At 30.3% G+C, this 19,925-nt stretch overlaps 1 protein-coding gene and 2 long non-coding RNA genes across 4 annotated transcripts in view; 1 reads left to right on the forward strand and 2 right to left on the reverse strand.

Moving 5' to 3' along the window:
* Positions 1–19,925, reverse strand: part of LOC115996525 — a 140,857-nt gene that overhangs the window by 50,149 nt on the left and 70,783 nt on the right. The gene's annotated exons all lie outside the window — the stretch shown is intronic.
* LOC115996528 lies at positions 275–2,778 on the reverse strand. Its single transcript, XR_004093643.1, has 2 exons — positions 2,721–2,778; positions 275–611 (listed from the first exon to the last, which is right to left on the reverse strand). It is a non-coding gene; the product is annotated as an uncharacterized LOC115996528 (long non-coding RNA).
* LOC115996527 lies at positions 14,918–18,441 on the forward strand. 2 transcript variants are annotated; one of them, XR_004093642.1, is made up of 3 exons: positions 14,918–15,075; positions 16,486–16,619; positions 18,010–18,441. It is a non-coding gene; the product is annotated as an uncharacterized LOC115996527 (long non-coding RNA). The 2 variants fall into 2 exon arrangements; XR_004093641.1 differs by lacking the exon at positions 14,918–15,075 and having other exon boundaries at positions 16,359–16,619.

The following is a 19,925-nucleotide window of genomic DNA, read 5'->3' on the forward strand; positions in this document are numbered from 1 at the left end:
ACTTGAATAAATGAAATAATAGTATTAAATTTTGTAACCTCGATTTAAAATCTATTTTGTTAAGATTATACTAATAATAATAATATAATACTCTAATAATAATAATCCAAAACTCTTAATATAATTTTCCTAATATATTTATGTAACACCCCGGCTCGGCTATACCGTACATCCGGAGTTGTTACCGCCACACCTAGACCGAACCCAATCAAATCCGGAAAGAGTCCACTCTAGATGCACAGGCTAAAGAAGGAAAACTGTTTCACACACTTTCTACTTGACAAAAGCTTTACGTATATATTGCAGCGGGAAGGAAGGAAGGTAGTTAGGTTAGCTACTACTATATATACAAGGATCGACCCATTGGGTCCAAAAACATGAAAGTTTAAGTTGTTCACAACTTGTTAGCCATACTAGGCTACAAAAGATATTCACACAAAACGAAGTTGTTCTAGACAGTATACTTCGGAGAGGGCGGAGCAGGAGGAGCAGGACGTAGGGGTCATCATCAAGCAGGATCTGCACATAGTCATTATAATCCAACACTGGAAACACAACTCAGATGAGCTCTCAGCGCTCATCGGGCTACAAGAGCCCACACTAGACTACATCTGTTAAAAGAAAAACACATTGAAGTGTAGTTAGCGCGACGGCTAAGTAAGGATATCCATGGGTTATTCAAAACTAAACAAAGGTTTTGTAAAAATTGTTACATAGAAAACCCTATACCTTACTCATCTGCAAGATTCTACCTGCAACCGTTATAAAGAGCAACTTGCATACACTATGAGCAAAACTCAATAACGTCTCATATCACCTTCCCTCTTGACAAGGTCATTTGGTAATCATTTACATACCCAATAATATATTGATAAACAATTAAGCATACTAGTAAGTAGTAGAAAACATAAATCACCCATCTTGCTTGTAATCGCTTTAGTAGAAAAACCTTTCCATCATAATGAAATCCTCATCACTTTTCACTTTTCAAAAAGAGGGATCACCCACAACCTTTGGGTACTTAAATACTTGTCACATTTCTCTTTCCCGTAGTTACGGAATAACTACACTCATATTTCAAAATTCCACTTAGTCCTAGATAGAAAGTGTGAGGCCTTTGGAGTCCTTTCTCCACTTTTGACCACTTGGATCGTTGAACTCGGGTTCAGTGGTCATCGCCCGGTCTAATACTGATCCCCTAGACTTATAGGAGCGTTGGAATGATTACTAGCTAGCCTCACTAGGTTCATAAGAACGACACCTACCCGAACATAGAGTGACTATACTTAAGTGTGCACACCCCCGTAGGAGTACCTTTTCCTTCCGGGTGATATAGTACTCGGCAAATAGACTTCGCCCACAGTATGATTGATCATACACATAATTACCATGCGGAATAGGCACTTTAAGCTCATCTTTATTCCGTGGTTAACAAGATCCTTCACCACTTTTACTAGAATTAAGGTTTGAAAACATTTTTCTACTCTTTCCCCTTCTTGCATTGAAAATATTTTGGACATACTTGGGTCAATTCCAATACTTGGAAATTAATTCTCCCTTTAGCCCAATTCAAAAATTCTCCTTTTCTTTTGCAAAACATTTGGATAATCCACTAACAATCTTTCACAAAAGTAAATTAAGTGTAACTACCCTACACTTTCAACTCCACATTTATCACATAAGTCTCACATTTGACACATACATCTCAATGCATATAACATATATTTATTCTTTACAAGCACATACTACCACTTCCTTATACTATTTATAAGTTCACCCATGTGTAACACAATCTTCATAGCACATATACCTAACTACATAGTATTACTCTTCTTACTAACAACATATACAATTATGGGTTACACATACCATATACTATACACAAAATGTGACATTTTATTAATACATACATACCCCCATATATGTACTTATATATATATACGGCTTTCATATATATTTATACATAATACACATGTATAAATTATACATACATACATACATACATACATATATATATATATATATATATATATATATATATATATATATATATGTATGTATGTATATACTATACTACACGTATATACATACTATATATAGGTACATAATAATTATAAATATATATATATATTACACTTACATTCATACTCTATATATATGTACCTAATACTTATAATTATATATATGTACTATACGCACATACATACTTTATATATGTACATATATATAGTTTTCTTACACACACACACCCCACACATAAATATATATATATATTACACTTACATTCATACTCTATATATATGTACCTAATACTTATAATTATATATATGTACTATACGCACATACATACTTTATATATGTACATATATATAGTTTACTTACACACACACACACCACACGTAAATATATATATATAAATATACCCACACGGTTTCATATATATATATATATATATATAAACATAAAACACACACACACACACACACACACACACATATATATATATATATACTACACGTACACACACATAACTAGGTACACACTACATATTTAATGTATATATCTTACACCATACGTACTTATACACAAATATGTACACAATACTCATATATATACATTCATCATGTACACAAAAATTCTACCTAGAACTCATCATATTTCAACCAAGCTATCAATTATCTAGTTTCAAACAACCTCAACCAATTAAAGGGATTCCTTACCTCAACCGGGTTTCTAATTCCGTAGAAAATCCTTGTAGTTGATTTTCCCCAATTCACCTTAAAATCCTAGAATTCCATCAACAACATAACACATGATTTTAAGAAATCTTAACTTAGATTCATGTTCTAGGATGAAAAATAAAGCTATCTACCGAATAAAATTGGAGTTTTACCGAATATTTTGGAGACTTGTGTGGAGATCTTGGCTATGGAGTGTTGGAGCTTTGAAGAAGAAGATGAAAATTCCACTCTCTCCCCTCTCTTGAATATTTCGGCCAACACAAGCAAAAATGGCAAAAAAAAAATTGGGTTTTATGATCTTGGTCCACTTGGTTGACTAGTACACCTCAATATGTGGTGTAAAATTGTGACAAGTGTCACCTCTTTGTGGTTTGATCTTAAAAATATCTTGGCTTGGACTGATTGTGATTAAATCAGATGAATTCTCGGTAGAAACTAATTTAATTCAAATAATTCTCGAACCCAAAAATTTATTCCAGTCTAAAACTCAAAATTGGGCTAGGTTCGGTATACCGCGAAATTTCGCGATGTACGATCGCAAATAAATTTTGGCTGCTATGGGCTAATCTAATTAAATAGGAAATTCAAGAATAATAGTATGATGCCTAAAAATTCATTTCCTAGGATAATCGGGTCCGAATACTAGCTCCTAAAATTTTTACGGTTCGTGACCGGGACGTATGATCGCAACTTATTACTAACTGTTCTTACTTATAATAATTCTTCTGAAGTACCGAGAGATCGTCTCATAAATGTCATAGCCTAAAAAAAAAAATATTTTTCGAACCCTAAATTTGTCGGAATAGACGAGGGGTTACAATTTATATAATAATAATAGTAATAGTAATAATAATAATAATCCAAAACTCTTAATGAGTTCCTAATTAATTTTTTCTATTAAATTCGTTTATAACGGTAATTATAAATATAGGATTATGAAAAATTAGGAGGATTGATACCACCTCATCAGTTTCCTATCATAATTAAATTAATTGATAGTTTTCCTAATATATCGTACCTTAAAGGCTTTAAACCTTTGTTATAATCCCGATCAATATATTAATCTATTATTCTATGGTAATTTCCTATCATATTTAAATTAATTGATACTTTTCCTAATATATAGCGTACCTTGAACACATACAACCTTTGTTATAATACTATCATATATTAATATGTTATTTATGGTAATTTATATAGGTAATTATCATATACTATTTACGATCTAAATGACCCATGGTAACTGTTAATCGTATTTAACATCTTAATTTATTATGATAATTGAATATAGAGATTCCCTTATTTTTTTACTTCAAATAATATCAATTGCCCATTCACTTCCTTTGATCACTTTTGAATAAAATCTTAAAAATTATGGGAATTAAGGAATTAATACTTTCTGTAATATACATTTTATCTAATCATATAAGGAAATTGATAATACATATGTTAATTCCATAATTAAAGGAGATTACAAAAAATTATGATAATTATTCCAATTCACATATTATTATGCTAATTCACATATTATTATGCAATACAATTATGCAAATTATTCCAATTGATTATTACACATATACAATTATCGTAATTGTTACTTTTGAATAAAATCTTAACAATTATGTTAATTAATAAATTAATTCACACATTATATTTTTTATCAAACTATTTGTTTTATACTTGATGTAATATAGATTTATCTAATCAATCAAGGAAATTAAACATGCACACACTATGAACATAATTTTAAAAAAATAAACATACACATATTACATCTATAATTAAACAAAAAAAAAATAAACATACACATATTACATCTATAATTAAACAAAATTAAAATAAACATACACATATTACATCTATAATTAAACAAAATTAAACATAACATACACATATTACATCTATAATTAAACAAAATTAAACATACACATGTTATATTACATCTATAATTAAACAAAATTAAACATACACATGTTATTTTATTAATAATAATATATAATCCTTAATTAATATAATTATTCAGATTACATGGATGCCATAATTGGTATAATAATTAATAATATATACTCTTTAATTACCATTAGTAGTATAATAATTAATAATATATACTCTTTAATTACCATTAGTAATCATATAATTAATAATATATACTCTTTAATTACCATTAGTAATCATAATAAAATGACCTCATTCTTATTAGAATTAATGATAAATTTTTCTGCCCATATAAAAAATTAAACATACACATATTACGGTGGGTAATTAAAAGAAATAAATTAAACATACACATATTACGGTGGGTAATTAAAAGAAATTAAGCATACTAACACATATTACGGTGGGTAATTAAAAGAAATTAAGCATACTATAACATATTACGGTGGGTAATTAAAAGAAATTAAGCATACTATACACATATTACGTCCATAGTTAAAGGATATTAAATATAAACATATTACGCCCATATAACCAACTTATATTTAATACTTTAATCTTACTATAATAATTAAACATACGGATCTTCATTTGATTATAGTAAATTTTTATTACTTAAAATAATTCAATTAACTCTCTTCAAAAAAAATAAAATAATTCAATTAACCATGCTCTTCCTTCTATTTTTTTTAGACTTTTCCTATTATAATTTTTAAGTAATCAAATTCAACACTAATATACAAATCTTATAATTTCAAATAAATGTATATACTTTCAAATATTAAAATTGTTCATAATTTAATCATTAATTTTATTATTTAAATATATAATAAAAAAAATTTATCCGTGCATCGCACGGGTAATTTACTAGTAATAATAATAATAATAATAATAATCTAAAAACATAATAAATGTGAATGAATGTTATACCCCTCATTTATGTCCGTTTTTTCCGTTAAGTTTTTTTTTTGTACATTATGCTATAAAAGTTGTACTAAATAATATTTTGGACAAATATACTCCTACCGTTATAACTTCAGTATCTTGTCCACTATTGTTACTATGCACATGCATCCACTATATATTTTCTTACCTTCTTCAATAATAATAATAAAATATACACATTAAATATTAGAGTTCTATGTTAGTTATTTTTTAAAATATAAATATCCAATTTATAAAAATATTTTACATGATTGTTATTATTATTATTATTATTATTATTATTATTATTATTATTTACGTAGTACTATATTAAAATTTAAATTAATTTAAAATTTTAATATAAAATACTAATATTGGGCACCTATTTTTTGCGCATCGCGCATAAGATTCCAGAGTTGAGTTCCAACTTCTTATTACAGTTTGGTTTAGGGCAAGAGTCGTAATACCAATCATTGGGGTCAGACTCAATACCTATAATCTTGCATTGTACCCAAAAATCACCAATCTGCCATGAAAAAAAAAAGATTTCTAATTCAATATGTTTTATTTGTACTGCTTTCCACTCCACTTGTAGTACCATAACTGAAAGTAGAATTCGATGTAATGCTCTTCAAAGGTGTTTGCTGCTGCATAGATAGACTGAATACACAAATATGAATCTGCTGTTCTCAGGTTTTAGAGATATGTAACATTGATATGTTAAAGAAATGCATCATACCTATTTCTGAATTCAACAAACTCCAAAGTGTTTTGGTTGAATAGCAAATTTGTAGCATCATAAGAACTGCAAATTTTTACTTCTCCAGCTACACAAATATAAATTACAAAATTACAAAATCATAAGGATTAACAAATACTCATGTATTGCAGGAACAGAAGAATACAATACTGGAAATGAGCTCTCTGATTGCAGGAGCAGAAAATTCACAAAGAAACTGAGGTAAGAACTTAGATAAGGAACAAACTATTATCTACTAAAATACTCAGATTCACTATAGTCTGTTTACACTACTGCAGATACTCAGGAAGAAAGATGTAGATATTCCAGCAACACAAAGCTCTTAAAGAAACAACAACCATAACTAAGGAAGACATTCAAAAAAGCACTATCAAGGTAACTGTTATGTAAAATTACACTTACATTTTTCGACCAGCTTAATCCGACCCATCTGAATTAGAACAACCACTGGATCCAAAAGATCACTTTTAAAAAAAGGCTTCACTTTCTCTACATGGTCATCCCAGACAGTGCATTTCACTNAAACATACACATATTACGGTGGGTAATTAAAAGAAATTAAGCATACTATACACATATTACGTCCATAGTTAAAGGATATTAAATATAAACATATTACGCCCATATAACCAACTTATATTTAATACTTTAATCTTACTATAATAATTAAACATACGGATCTTCATTTGATTATAGTAAATTTTTATTACTTAAAATAATTCAATTAACTCTCTTCAAAAAAAATAAAATAATTCAATTAACCATGCTCTTCCTTCTATTTTTTTTAGACTTTTCCTATTATAATTTTTAAGTAATCAAATTCAACACTAATATACAAATCTTATAATTTCAAATAAATGTATATACTTTCAAATATTAAAATTGTTCATAATTTAATCATTAATTTTATTATTTAAATATATAATAAAAAAAATTTATCCGTGCATCGCACGGGTAATTTACTAGTAATAATAATAATAATAATAATAATCTAAAAACATAATAAATGTGAATGAATGTTATACCCCTCATTTATGTCCGTTTTTTCCGTTAAGTTTTTTTTTTGTACATTATGCTATAAAAGTTGTACTAAATAATATTTTGGACAAATATACTCCTACCGTTATAACTTCAGTATCTTGTCCACTATTGTTACTATGCACATGCATCCACTATATATTTTCTTACCTTCTTCAATAATAATAATAAAATATACACATTAAATATTAGAGTTCTATGTTAGTTATTTTTTAAAATATAAATATCCAATTTATAAAAATATTTTACATGATTGTTATTATTATTATTATTATTATTATTATTATTATTATTATTTACGTAGTACTATATTAAAATTTAAATTAATTTAAAATTTTAATATAAAATACTAATATTGGGCACCTATTTTTTGCGCATCGCGCATAAGATTCCAGAGTTGAGTTCCAACTTCTTATTACAGTTTGGTTTAGGGCAAGAGTCGTAATACCAATCATTGGGGTCAGACTCAATACCTATAATCTTGCATTGTACCCAAAAATCACCAATCTGCCATGAAAAAAAAAAGATTTCTAATTCAATATGTTTTATTTGTACTGCTTTCCACTCCACTTGTAGTACCATAACTGAAAGTAGAATTCGATGTAATGCTCTTCAAAGGTGTTTGCTGCTGCATAGATAGACTGAATACACAAATATGAATCTGCTGTTCTCAGGTTTTAGAGATATGTAACATTGATATGTTAAAGAAATGCATCATACCTATTTCTGAATTCAACAAACTCCAAAGTGTTTTGGTTGAATAGCAAATTTGTAGCATCATAAGAACTGCAAATTTTTACTTCTCCAGCTACACAAATATAAATTACAAAATTACAAAATCATAAGGATTAACAAATACTCATGTATTGCAGGAACAGAAGAATACAATACTGGAAATGAGCTCTCTGATTGCAGGAGCAGAAAATTCACAAAGAAACTGAGGTAAGAACTTAGATAAGGAACAAACTATTATCTACTAAAATACTCAGATTCACTATAGTCTGTTTACACTACTGCAGATACTCAGGAAGAAAGATGTAGATATTCCAGCAACACAAAGCTCTTAAAGAAACAACAACCATAACTAAGGAAGACATTCAAAAAAGCACTATCAAGGTAACTGTTATGTAAAATTACACTTACATTTTTCGACCAGCTTAATCCGACCCATCTGAATTAGAACAACCACTGGATCCAAAAGATCACTTTTAAAAAAAGGCTTCACTTTCTCTACATGGTCATCCCAGACAGTGCATTTCACTTGATTACCCCTGCATGAAATTTTTTTTAAAAATTGATGCATATTTTCAATCTCTAAAATAAAACATTTGAGGTTTGTGTAAACTTACTTCAAATCTTCAATGACAAAATCTATCAACCGAGAGGGTCTCCCATTAATCAGCTTCTCCAATGGAGAGTATATTTCAATTACACGGCCAATGACATCTACAAAAATAAAAGAAGTATTAGATCAGTAGTATTTAGTACTGCCTGAAAACCATGAAAAAATTGAATATTTTCTAACTTACCAACTAAAATATTTGCATCCAGTGTGTTCAGAACTTCAAATGGCTTTAGTCTATACATATACCTTGGAAAATCACACCCTTTATAAGGTTTGACCAATGTTTCAGAAAAAACTTTCATCATGTACTCTCCTTCACATGTCTTATAGCAATACCAATGAGCAACTAACAAAAAATTTTTTATGCAGTACACATTTCCCTCTACAAAATCATTCTTCGGAGAAACACTCTTTCCTGGAATATGCAGGTGAACGTAGGAACCCTATAAACACAAAACAAAATATTGTATATTAAATAGACATTATAGCAATGTTTGTACTGCATTTTTTTAAATTTTTTACAATTTACAATTTACAATGTTTTAGACATCAAAAAAATAAAAGATTACCGCTTCATCATGGAAGACACACTCTCTGCTCTTGATTTGATCTCTACCTTCCTCTACTGTGCCAAACATTGTAGGTGCACACGGCCCTCAATCTGATTGCAACTGAAGTATGGTCCTTATCCAACTCTTCAACTAATACATACATCAGAGCCATAGAGTTTATGAATATAGAATAGATTTGTAGCTTTGCTTGTAAATTTCGATATGATCATCTCTATTGTATATATATTGGTAGCCCTAGGGTTATGTAATTATAATGGGTTGTATCCGAAGAGTCACGCCTGTCATTGGAAAGCCAAAGAGTTGTATCCATAAATAACTTAGGTTCAAATTTAAAATGTAACCAAATGATTCAATACAGAACACAGCCGCAATAAAATTAATGTTCTCGGTTTCCCATGAAATTGGCCAAAACGGCGTAGTTTCCATTGGGCGGGAAAGGAAAATTTTTTTATTTACCAAAAACTTGTCTCTTTATATATATATATATATATATATATATATATATATATATATATATATATTAAAACAGAAGTGTTAGCTTTCCCGCTCATTTTAGTCCAAAAATTTTGAAATCGGTCAACATAATATTATATAATAATTACTTATCAGAAATTATAACTTTCCTTATCATTCTTTATTTATTGCTAAAATTGACAAAATATTTAAAATATGATTCCATCCCTTTTAATGTAATATTTTATTCAATTCAATTCCTGTATGGATTCCTTATTTATGTAAATATATTAACAAAATAGTCACACGAAAAATAATAATTATTAAACAAAATTATAGTTATTATACCATGCATGCAATTCATTATGGTTCAAAATATTTTAATCTTGCGTATTTATATATATATATATATATATATATATATATATATANTATATATATATATATATATATATATATATATATATATATATATATATATATATATATATATATATATATATATATATATATATATATATGATGTATGTTATAGTATTCAAAAAAAGTATTACTATATTATGTTAATGTACGTAATTAAATTCCTCTCATGATAATCTATACTATCTATATCTATACTATATATAAAAGTAAAATCCCTCTATTTCATTTTCTCGCCTAAATTTTTTTAGTCAATTAATTAAATATTTTTATTGGTCAAATAATTAATAAAGTTTATTTGGTAAGAACATGTAAAATGGAAATCAACTAATATCTATTAATTGCTAATCCCCCCTTCAACTTTCTCGCACAATCTAATATTATTAATTAATTGACAAAAAAAAATTAATAAATTTTAATTGGTAACAAAATTTTATTTACCAAATTTTGAGATTAATTAAACCATTATAATCCTCACCAGTAGAACTCATGCACGTCGCAGATCAGTTTTAACAATCCACCAGTTTCAACATCAAGACGATGGGTACCCTTGCTTTCCTGGCATAAAGGCAGTTAGGGAACTTATCTATCCACTTGGCTAATTCCCCAGGCCAATGGTTATGTCATATTTTTAATTTCAATTGGAATCTAAATGGGACAAAGTCACTCATGGAAGATCGTATTTTTTATTTGGCAAGAGATTCTTTTTCAAAGCCCTTGTGACTTGTGAGGGGTTATAGACCCACCAACTATGACATCTGTAGAACCCCAATTTCCCCGCCACTGTTCGCACCTCAAAGGTATGACCAAAATTGCATCCTTCCCATTTATATGGATAAACTTACCAAAGAGACTAGATCGGAGTTGGTAATCTTTAATCCAAAAGGTACTTTATGAAACTTTGCCTAGATTTTGTGTAAATTGTCGTAGCAACTCACAATTTGTAATAACCCAAACAATACCTTTGCCAATTTGTAACAGAGTCACAATTTCACATTTGTTAAAAATTAAACATTTAGTTTTTTACTGTGTGTGATTTCGGGGGAGGAAAGCCCTATAGATGCCTATGTGAATCATACTAATGACTCTATGCAATTATTGAATTTATTTGTATAATAATTATAATTACATTATTTCTCATTTTTCCCATATTTATGTTAGTAATAATATAATTACATAAGTCATACTCCATATTACATATCGATCTTTTGAAGATAATTGTAGACAAACAAGTCATATATTATTTAATTAATTGAGTAATACTTTTGCACTAATCTTATAATCAAACAAATGTACACGTCCAATATTAGAATTTTTTATAATGTCATATTTATTTTTAATATCTAAATATATATTAAAAAATTTATCCATGCATCGCACGGGTAATTGAACAATTATTTACTCTAATTCAAGCAATGAAAACATCAGAAAACATAATCGATCCAACAAATTTCATCAATTGCGCCATATTATATTCGATGTTATAATTTATATAATTTTATATCGATACAAATATTCTTCAAATATTATAAAAAATCTATTCCGTGCAACGCACGGGCGAAAATACTAGTTTAATTAAAATCCAAATGAATTCAAACTTACCATTGAAGAATGTAAGAAAGGATATTGTGTACGCATGTGCATGGTAATTATAATGTGCAAAGATAACAGAAGTTATAACAGCAGGGATATTTTTGTCCATAAAATTATGTAGTATAACTTTTGTAGCGTAAGCTAAGGTACAACAAAAATTAACAGAAAAAACGGACATAAATCAGGGGTATAACATGGATTGAAACTTATTATGTTTTTAGATAAGATATAAGATATATAAGAATTAAGATATAAGATAAGATAAGATGTGTATTATTTTCTATGTACAGATTAGTGAAGAAGTCGAACGTGCATTAGCAAAGCTGGGCCCTGCCTAAATTAATGCAAGGTTTGGCTTCACATATCACTGCTTATGGTTTTGGTTTGCCCCTCTTTATGATGTTTATGCTGGTTCTTCAAAAGTGGGGCCCATCTTAGATTTCAACAGCCTAAGCTATTTTTTCTCAATCGTTATACCCTGCACCACGGTGCACATAGCAATGTGCACCACGTACGTAAAACGACGTCGTTTTGGTGTTAGTAGACGCGGACGCGAACGACATTAGGGAATTCATTATCTATAATACACCTAATCATTATCTAGAATACACAGAACGTTTGCCTAGAATACACAGAATGTTTGTCCAGAATACACAGAATGTTTGTCCAGAATACACAGAATATTGACACAAAATATACAGATGTTAATGGACGCAGACGCGAATGACTCCAGAAATTAATTATCTATAATACACATAATTATTATATAGAATACACATAACGTTTGCCTAGAATACACAGAATGTTTGCCCATAATACACAGAATATTGACACAAAATACACATAACTCATCCTCCTAACATTCGAATGCACAAACACATCACAACCTGTGTTAATAACATGAATACACAGAATATTGACACAAAATACACATAACTCATCCTCCTAAACATTCGAATGCACAAACACATCACAACATGTGTTACTAACATGAATACACATAACAGTTGCCTAGAATACACAGAACAGTTGCCTAGAATACACAGAATGATTGCCTGGAATACACAGAATATTAACATAAATACAAAAATCGGCCGAAACGAGAACGTAATTTCTAAAAAAACGGATGATTAGTTTACAATGCTCAAAACGACGTCGTTTAGGTACGTGGTGCATAGTATAATTTGCCATTTTTTCTATGCTTTTATGATACTTTGGTTTTTTATATTGTTAGGTAATTTTTTAAAAGGTCGATCTTTAATCTATCACGAACTCCAATATTAATACTCCTTTTTTAGCGGAAAAAAAATACAATTGAGTTAGGGAAATTAAGGTAGAATTAGAATATAAATCCAGCTCTCAATTCACTGAAACTGGAAACCTGGAAGTAAAGTACACAAGAAGGTTTATTTTAAATACGCCTACTCTACTAGCTAAGCAGAGAAGCAAAGGAAATAGATCAAATCAATTTAGTCCCATGCAAGCTTCTATCTGCAATTCTTCTTTGATTGGATATTGCATCCATATGTTTCTTTTTAAATACTCTTTATTTAAATTTTGTTCATGTGTTCAAATTTTAATCTTGCTTGCTAATCTGTTTCAAATTGGAAACATTGCCGTTCAATTTCCCCTATTGGTGATCTTTCAACTAACCAATGAGCTAAGTAAAGTGGATGAGAAGCTAAAAAAGACAAGCTGTTTTAAATTTTGACTAGTGATTGTGATAGCTGCAATTAATGCTCACCTCTCTTTTCTTACCTCTCTTCGACTCAACAATTCTTGAATCCGATTCTTCACAACAGCACTGGAAACTGGTAAGATTTCTTCGTTCTATACAAATGAATTTATTTTTAAGCATGTTTTCCTGAGAGTTAATTCTGTGTTATTTTTAAGGTTCAGATGATGATGATGAAGATTGCATAGGAACCTGTATTTTCCTAGGAGTTGATGATTTGTAGGTTCTTGCTTGACATGGTCTGTAATTTTTTTCTCTCATAACTGATTTGGTTGCAACTCCCACCAGATGATAAGGACCCACTGACCTCACTTTCCTCAAACATTAGCAAATTATGATTACCCTTATTCATAGCTGTTGGGTGGTGATGATATTGCTGCCTTAGTGCGGGGGNGGGTTACAACAAGGCCTGCTGATCTTGATGGCTCATTTGGATGTTGAAAGAAGAATAGAGAGACTTGTTAAGTGATCATACCCGAAATATGGGTGGTGAGAGGGGGGATTCAAGCCCAGAAAATGACCTGTGTGGGGTGTAAAAGGAGAATTGTTGTTGAGGTGGTGTGGGAAGAAGAATAGAAGGTGCAATTGGAACTGCAGAAAACAGTGGCAACATGGATGATGATATGACTGATCTGTGTTAGAGAATTAAAACAATCATGGTTCTACAAAACTAAGACTATTTTGTAATTTTTGATACAGACTAAAAAGACTTATTGCAAATAAATTAAGGCAGTAACATTAATTCGTTTTTCCCTTTTAGTAATATTTTTGTCATATGTCACATAGTTTTCCTAACCTATTTTATATTATCCCACTTTAACCAATTAAGGAACATTAATTTAAAAATACATATTGGGCATTATTTAATCGCGCAACGCGCGTGTCAAAACTAGTTTTTTTTTAATAAAAGACAACGATTTTATTTAACCGTTGTTATTTGTGTGTTGTATTGAAATAAAATGAATAAAGGTTGCTGCTAACAACCTTAAACAACACATACCCTGCCCACCAAGCCGCTACATCAATTATTTATGGGTAAGCTGCTAAAAACCTTTGTGCAAAATATGGAGAATTGAACCCACTGATGAGCATATTTTATACCATGATTTAAATAAGATTTTATGGGTTAATTTTATTATTTATATTTTATATTTAATTATATTTAGTATATTTAGTTATATTAGGACTAGAGTACTTAATTAAATTTATATAATTGAACTTATTAGTTATATTAACTTTAATAAATTAATTTAGTGGGTCCCACTTGTTTAGGAATGCTGATTATATTTTGCTTCTTTATTTTATTTCATTTGTTTCTCCTATGCGAACATTGAGACCATTACTTTATTTTATTTTCTTTTAATTGTTTACGTACATTAGTCAACGAAGCCAAAGGTGGAGCGCAGAAGTGGGGTTGCGAATTACGATCGAAAGGCGCAAGCAGCTTCAGGCGATCGACTTCGACCGATTCTCATTCGCGGAAGATCAAAAATCAACCAAAATCAACCAAGCTTTTGAATTTGAGGTTGAAATTGTGAGAGAAATCAGCCTTTGATTTGGTAAGAGCAATAATTTTAGGGAAAATTGTTGGTTCAGAACCCTATAAAAGGAGAGCTATTCTTATGTATTTTAGCAGATTATTCCTTTCATATTCTTAGAATTTTAGAATAGTTTTTCTCCATGTCTGGCTAGATTTTATTTATTTTGATTCAAGGAATTGAAATTTCAGTTGTGAATTTAGGGAGGTTCGATTTCAATTAATTTGTTGAATTCATGTACTTCCTGTTCTTTTAAAGTTAATTTTCCAGGAAGATTGATAATGAATTAAATTGACAACTTAGTTTATTATTGTTTTCCTATTGCTATCTATGAGTTTAAGATCCGTAATTGTTATAAACAATTAGACCGAGTAGTCTGTATTAATTATATTATTGTGATTAGTACATAAAGGTCGGGAAGACTAAGTTGCAGGTTGTAGCTATCTCAATCTGTGATTTAGGCTTAGTTATTTCCCATTTAATTGTAATGATGTTATTGAGTGAATATGGAACGCTATTGTCCCCAGTTTATTCAATAACAATTGTTGGTTTGAATGCTTAATTTGAATCAGTTAATTTAGGGAGATTAAAGGCCAGTTATAACTATCTTAATTAGTCTTTAAGTACTTGAATTGACAATTTATTTGTAAGAGCCAATGATCTAAGTCACATCTTTAACATTTCTTTTTCCTTGAATCAAATATCATCATTCCTGAACTTGTTTACGATTATAGTTTACTTTATTTATTTATTTCAAATTATTTCTCCCACTCTAAGTTCTTTTAATTTAAGAAACGATCCTCATTAGTTCTCTTGAGATTCGACCTGGTCTTGCCATACTACAAATTAGTGGAGTGAGCCAGTATTAATTTTGTAGGGCTTCGACAACCCTACCACCCACCATCTTTCACATAACACAAGTGAACTAGACCACCAAGCCATTTCATCACTCCATTACTGCACATAATATTTAAAAGTTGGGTCTACAATCGTAAAAATTAACTCCAACATTTTGAAAAATATCTAGAGGTATAATAAAAACATCTTTATGGTCATAATTTTATTATAACATATCAACATAATTATAAAATAACAATATTTTATAAAAGAATAAACCTCATATTTTCTTCATATATATATATAGAATTACATTCCTGTAAAAATAAGACTTAAAATACAAATGTGTGGATTAATCTGGGACGTTTGATTGTTGATATATACGGCTATGGTTTCTTTTTATATTTTGGTGATTTTTAATTTATTTTTTCCTCGCCTGGGGTGTTTAATTCTTGTTTTTATTTTTGTTGGGGGTATTTGGGGATCTTGTAATTTATTCTCTCTCCCAACATTGATTTCACGCGTATAACATCTGTATCTCTCCAATATGTGTGTCTCTCGCAAACGGTCATGTGCGTTTCTTCAATGGCGAAGCTACGGTCTTCAATCTCCTTCAATCGCGAAGCTCTGGGTTCGTTCTTCCGTCTCTCCAACAACGCAGATGGTACTAGATGGGGACCAGGGTTGAGGCAAGTGACGGAGACCACCGGAACTACCTGTCGGTCGAGGTAGGTTTTTTTTCCCATTGTTTTGTTGTTCTTGTGTTATTGTTGTTCGCGTTGGTTTTTGTCACAATTGGGGTGGATGTTTTGTTTCAATAGTGTATTGTATTCGTCGGGGGAGATTTGGGGGTTTGGTTTCCAGATTGTTTACAAAATTGAGATTTTTGACAAATTAGGGCTACTCAATTTAGTATTTGATGGGGTTGCTTCGTCATTTATTATTATTATTATTTTTTGCAGTACTGGTGTTGGTTTAGTAGGTGTGTGCACAACCCAGAATGTGGGTACTAAACTATTCCTAAGATTGCATGTTTCATTGTGATTAAGATAATGAATAAATTTGGTAATTAGTGAATCTCTGTAAATTGCTTTGTATTCAATATGTATATATTATTGCTTAATACTGTGTTGAAATTAAGTACCCTGATGTTAGAATTCATTGTTTTGTAGAACAAAGCTATATTATAAAAAAAAAAAAACAGTACTAAATTATTCCTAAGATTGCATACTTTATTGTGATTAAGATAATGATTAAGTTTGGTAATTACTGAATCTATGCAAATTGTACTATTTTCAATATGTATATCAGTATATATTAGTGTTTACTATTGTGTAAATAAAGCTATATTATTAAAAATCAAATTATTAGTTAATCAAATGAGGTCAAATTTTAATTAATGTCTTAATTAGAATTAATTTAGTTGTCAAATCAGGAAAAAGTTTGGGTTAAATGATACTCAGTACTTCCGTGATTATGATTCAATTACACTTGGTACTTACGTTTAGCCCTATGGGGTACAATTACATTTGGTATCGACATTCAGTTCTGGTGTTAGCAGGATTTGAATTCACGTCATTATGCTACAATTACATTTAGTTCATGAGTATTTTATTTTATTTTTTGTTATTTCAGTGTTCGGCTTGCAGCCTTGTGATCTTGTGGGCTTGCTGCTCAGTTTTGCTTAATTCATAGTGACCGTGTGCATTGGTCTGTGTTACTGTGTGTATCGCTGCTTGTTTTTGTGTGTTTGGTTTTTTTGTTTTTTTTGCTTGTGTGTGTCTATGTGTGTGTGTGTGTGTGTGTTTTTTTTTTTTTTTTGCGTTTGTTTATTGTCTATTATTATGGTCTTGCCGTTTTCTCGTGGTTATCTTTTCGTGTTTCAATTGCGGTGTACTGTCTGTTTGATGTTAAGGATGGAAGTTTGTTTTTATGCTTTTTTTTTTCTTTTTTAGGTATCTGTATTATTTTAGTTGGTTCGCACCCATACTGTTTACTGTACTCTGTTGTGTGCATTTGTCAAGTCGATTCTGTTCATAAACCTGACTTGTGTGTGAATTCGTTTTTTTCAATTGTTTGGTGGTTGATTTTCTCTTGCATGTTGCTTGATTGCTGCAGGTAAGAAATCCAAGGTATCACATTCAAATGTTGCTGGTTCAGGCCTTTCTAAGGATGATGATGATTTCGTGACCCCATCTTTAGCGGTCCTTGCAAGGTTGCAACAATACCATGTGTGGAATGCCCCAGATTATTAACTCATTACGAAGGAGGCTGTTAGATTTCCTAGGGTGAACTTTACTGATCTTGGATTAGGCTTTTTGTTCGTATAGGTTAGTTTTTTGGCAATTACAATATCATTGCACGTACTGTGTCTATTCGGTCTTTTGTAGGCATATTTAATTCGTAATGTTATTTCCCTTTGTATTGATTAGTGATTAAATCATCTTCCGTACATGTATGTGGTCTCCATTTTTGTACATAATGTAGTTATGTGGGTGCGCAGTGTTCATGTATCCCTATGAAATAATGAATGTATCATTTGGTTCATTATATGCGTGTGCACCAGTTGGTTATGTGTATTGCAGATTAGTGGTGCTATGTCTAAACGTGCGCACATCACCACACACCCGTATGCGTTACTATGTGATACCTAGAAATCCCACCCACTAATATTAAAATAATGTCATTTCTGTTAACGCGTACACAAGATTACTAAAATGCACACTATACTGACCGCCAATTCTGTTTATACACACACAGGTGTTTAAAAACAAAGTGAGTACTGAACTTGGTTTTCTAGTTCTAATTATGTTATTTCAGTCTTAAATCTGCCCGCACACACACCTAGTAGTCTCTATGCACACACAATATCTCAAGTTTGTTATTCACGTACTAAAAAATATATATTAATTCTAATAAATTTTGTGTTCTTGAATGCATAGTGTTTTCAACTACCAAGTACTGTTTCCTTCGATTCATTCAATTAGAAGTAATTTTATTTAAAAAAAAAAAACAAAGTGAGTATCGAACGTGGCTTTCCAGTTCTAACTGTGTTATTTCAGTTTTAAATTTGCTTATGCACACACCTAGTAGCCTCTGTGCAACACAATATCTCAAATTTGTTATTCACGAACTAAAAGATATTAATTGTAATAAATTTGTATATTCCTGCATGCATAGTACATTCAACTACCCGGTACTATTTCATTCGATTTATTCAATTATAAGTCATTTTATTAATAAAACAAAGTGAGTACTGAACGTGGCTTTCCAATTCTAATTGTGGTACTTTGGTCTTAAATTTTCCGCGCACACACCTAGTAGCCTCTGTGCACACACTATAGCTCAAGTGCGTGCACTTGATACCTTCCTTTAACACACCTAGTTAACACTATACATGCCTTACACCCTACCCTATTTGACATCCTTCGCCTTTTGTTGGTCTTTGTACTGTTTTCTTCACTATTATTATTGTTGTTGTTGTTGTTGTCATTTCAACGTGGCTAGTACTTTTCCCGCGAACACACCATATACTTTAATCCCACTTAGCCGTCTCTATTTTTCCGCATCATGTTATTTCTGACATCAAACTCAACCATTGCAGCGTACACTCTGCGGAAATGTCCATTACACATTATTGTTTTACCGTTACAAAATGTTGCCCAGCAAATGGTTGAATTTTTTGGTTGCATTCTAGTCTCCAAAGCTTTGTACCATATGCGGAAATGTCCATTACACATTCATCTAGCCCACTAACATTATGTTCGCCACCTGTGAACCACACCAACCAAACAAATCATCATCAAATTGTTACTAGAAAGTATTGTGTCTATTAATGTCTACTTGAATTACTTGTAAACACACATATCCAACCATGAACGCACACATTACGCAATTTAATGTGACATGTGTCACTCGAAGACTACCAAACTACCATGAACGTAATGCCTTTTCTGTGTGCACATGGTTGGGCATGGGGTACCATATGTGCACAGACCAGATTTTAAATGTGTGCACAATAAGCTCATGTTTCC

The sequence above is a fragment of the Ipomoea triloba genome, chromosome 11, assembly GCF_003576645.1.
Source record: "Ipomoea triloba cultivar NCNSP0323 chromosome 11, ASM357664v1".
In the NCBI taxonomy this organism is placed as follows: domain Eukaryota; kingdom Viridiplantae; phylum Streptophyta; class Magnoliopsida; order Solanales; family Convolvulaceae; genus Ipomoea; species Ipomoea triloba.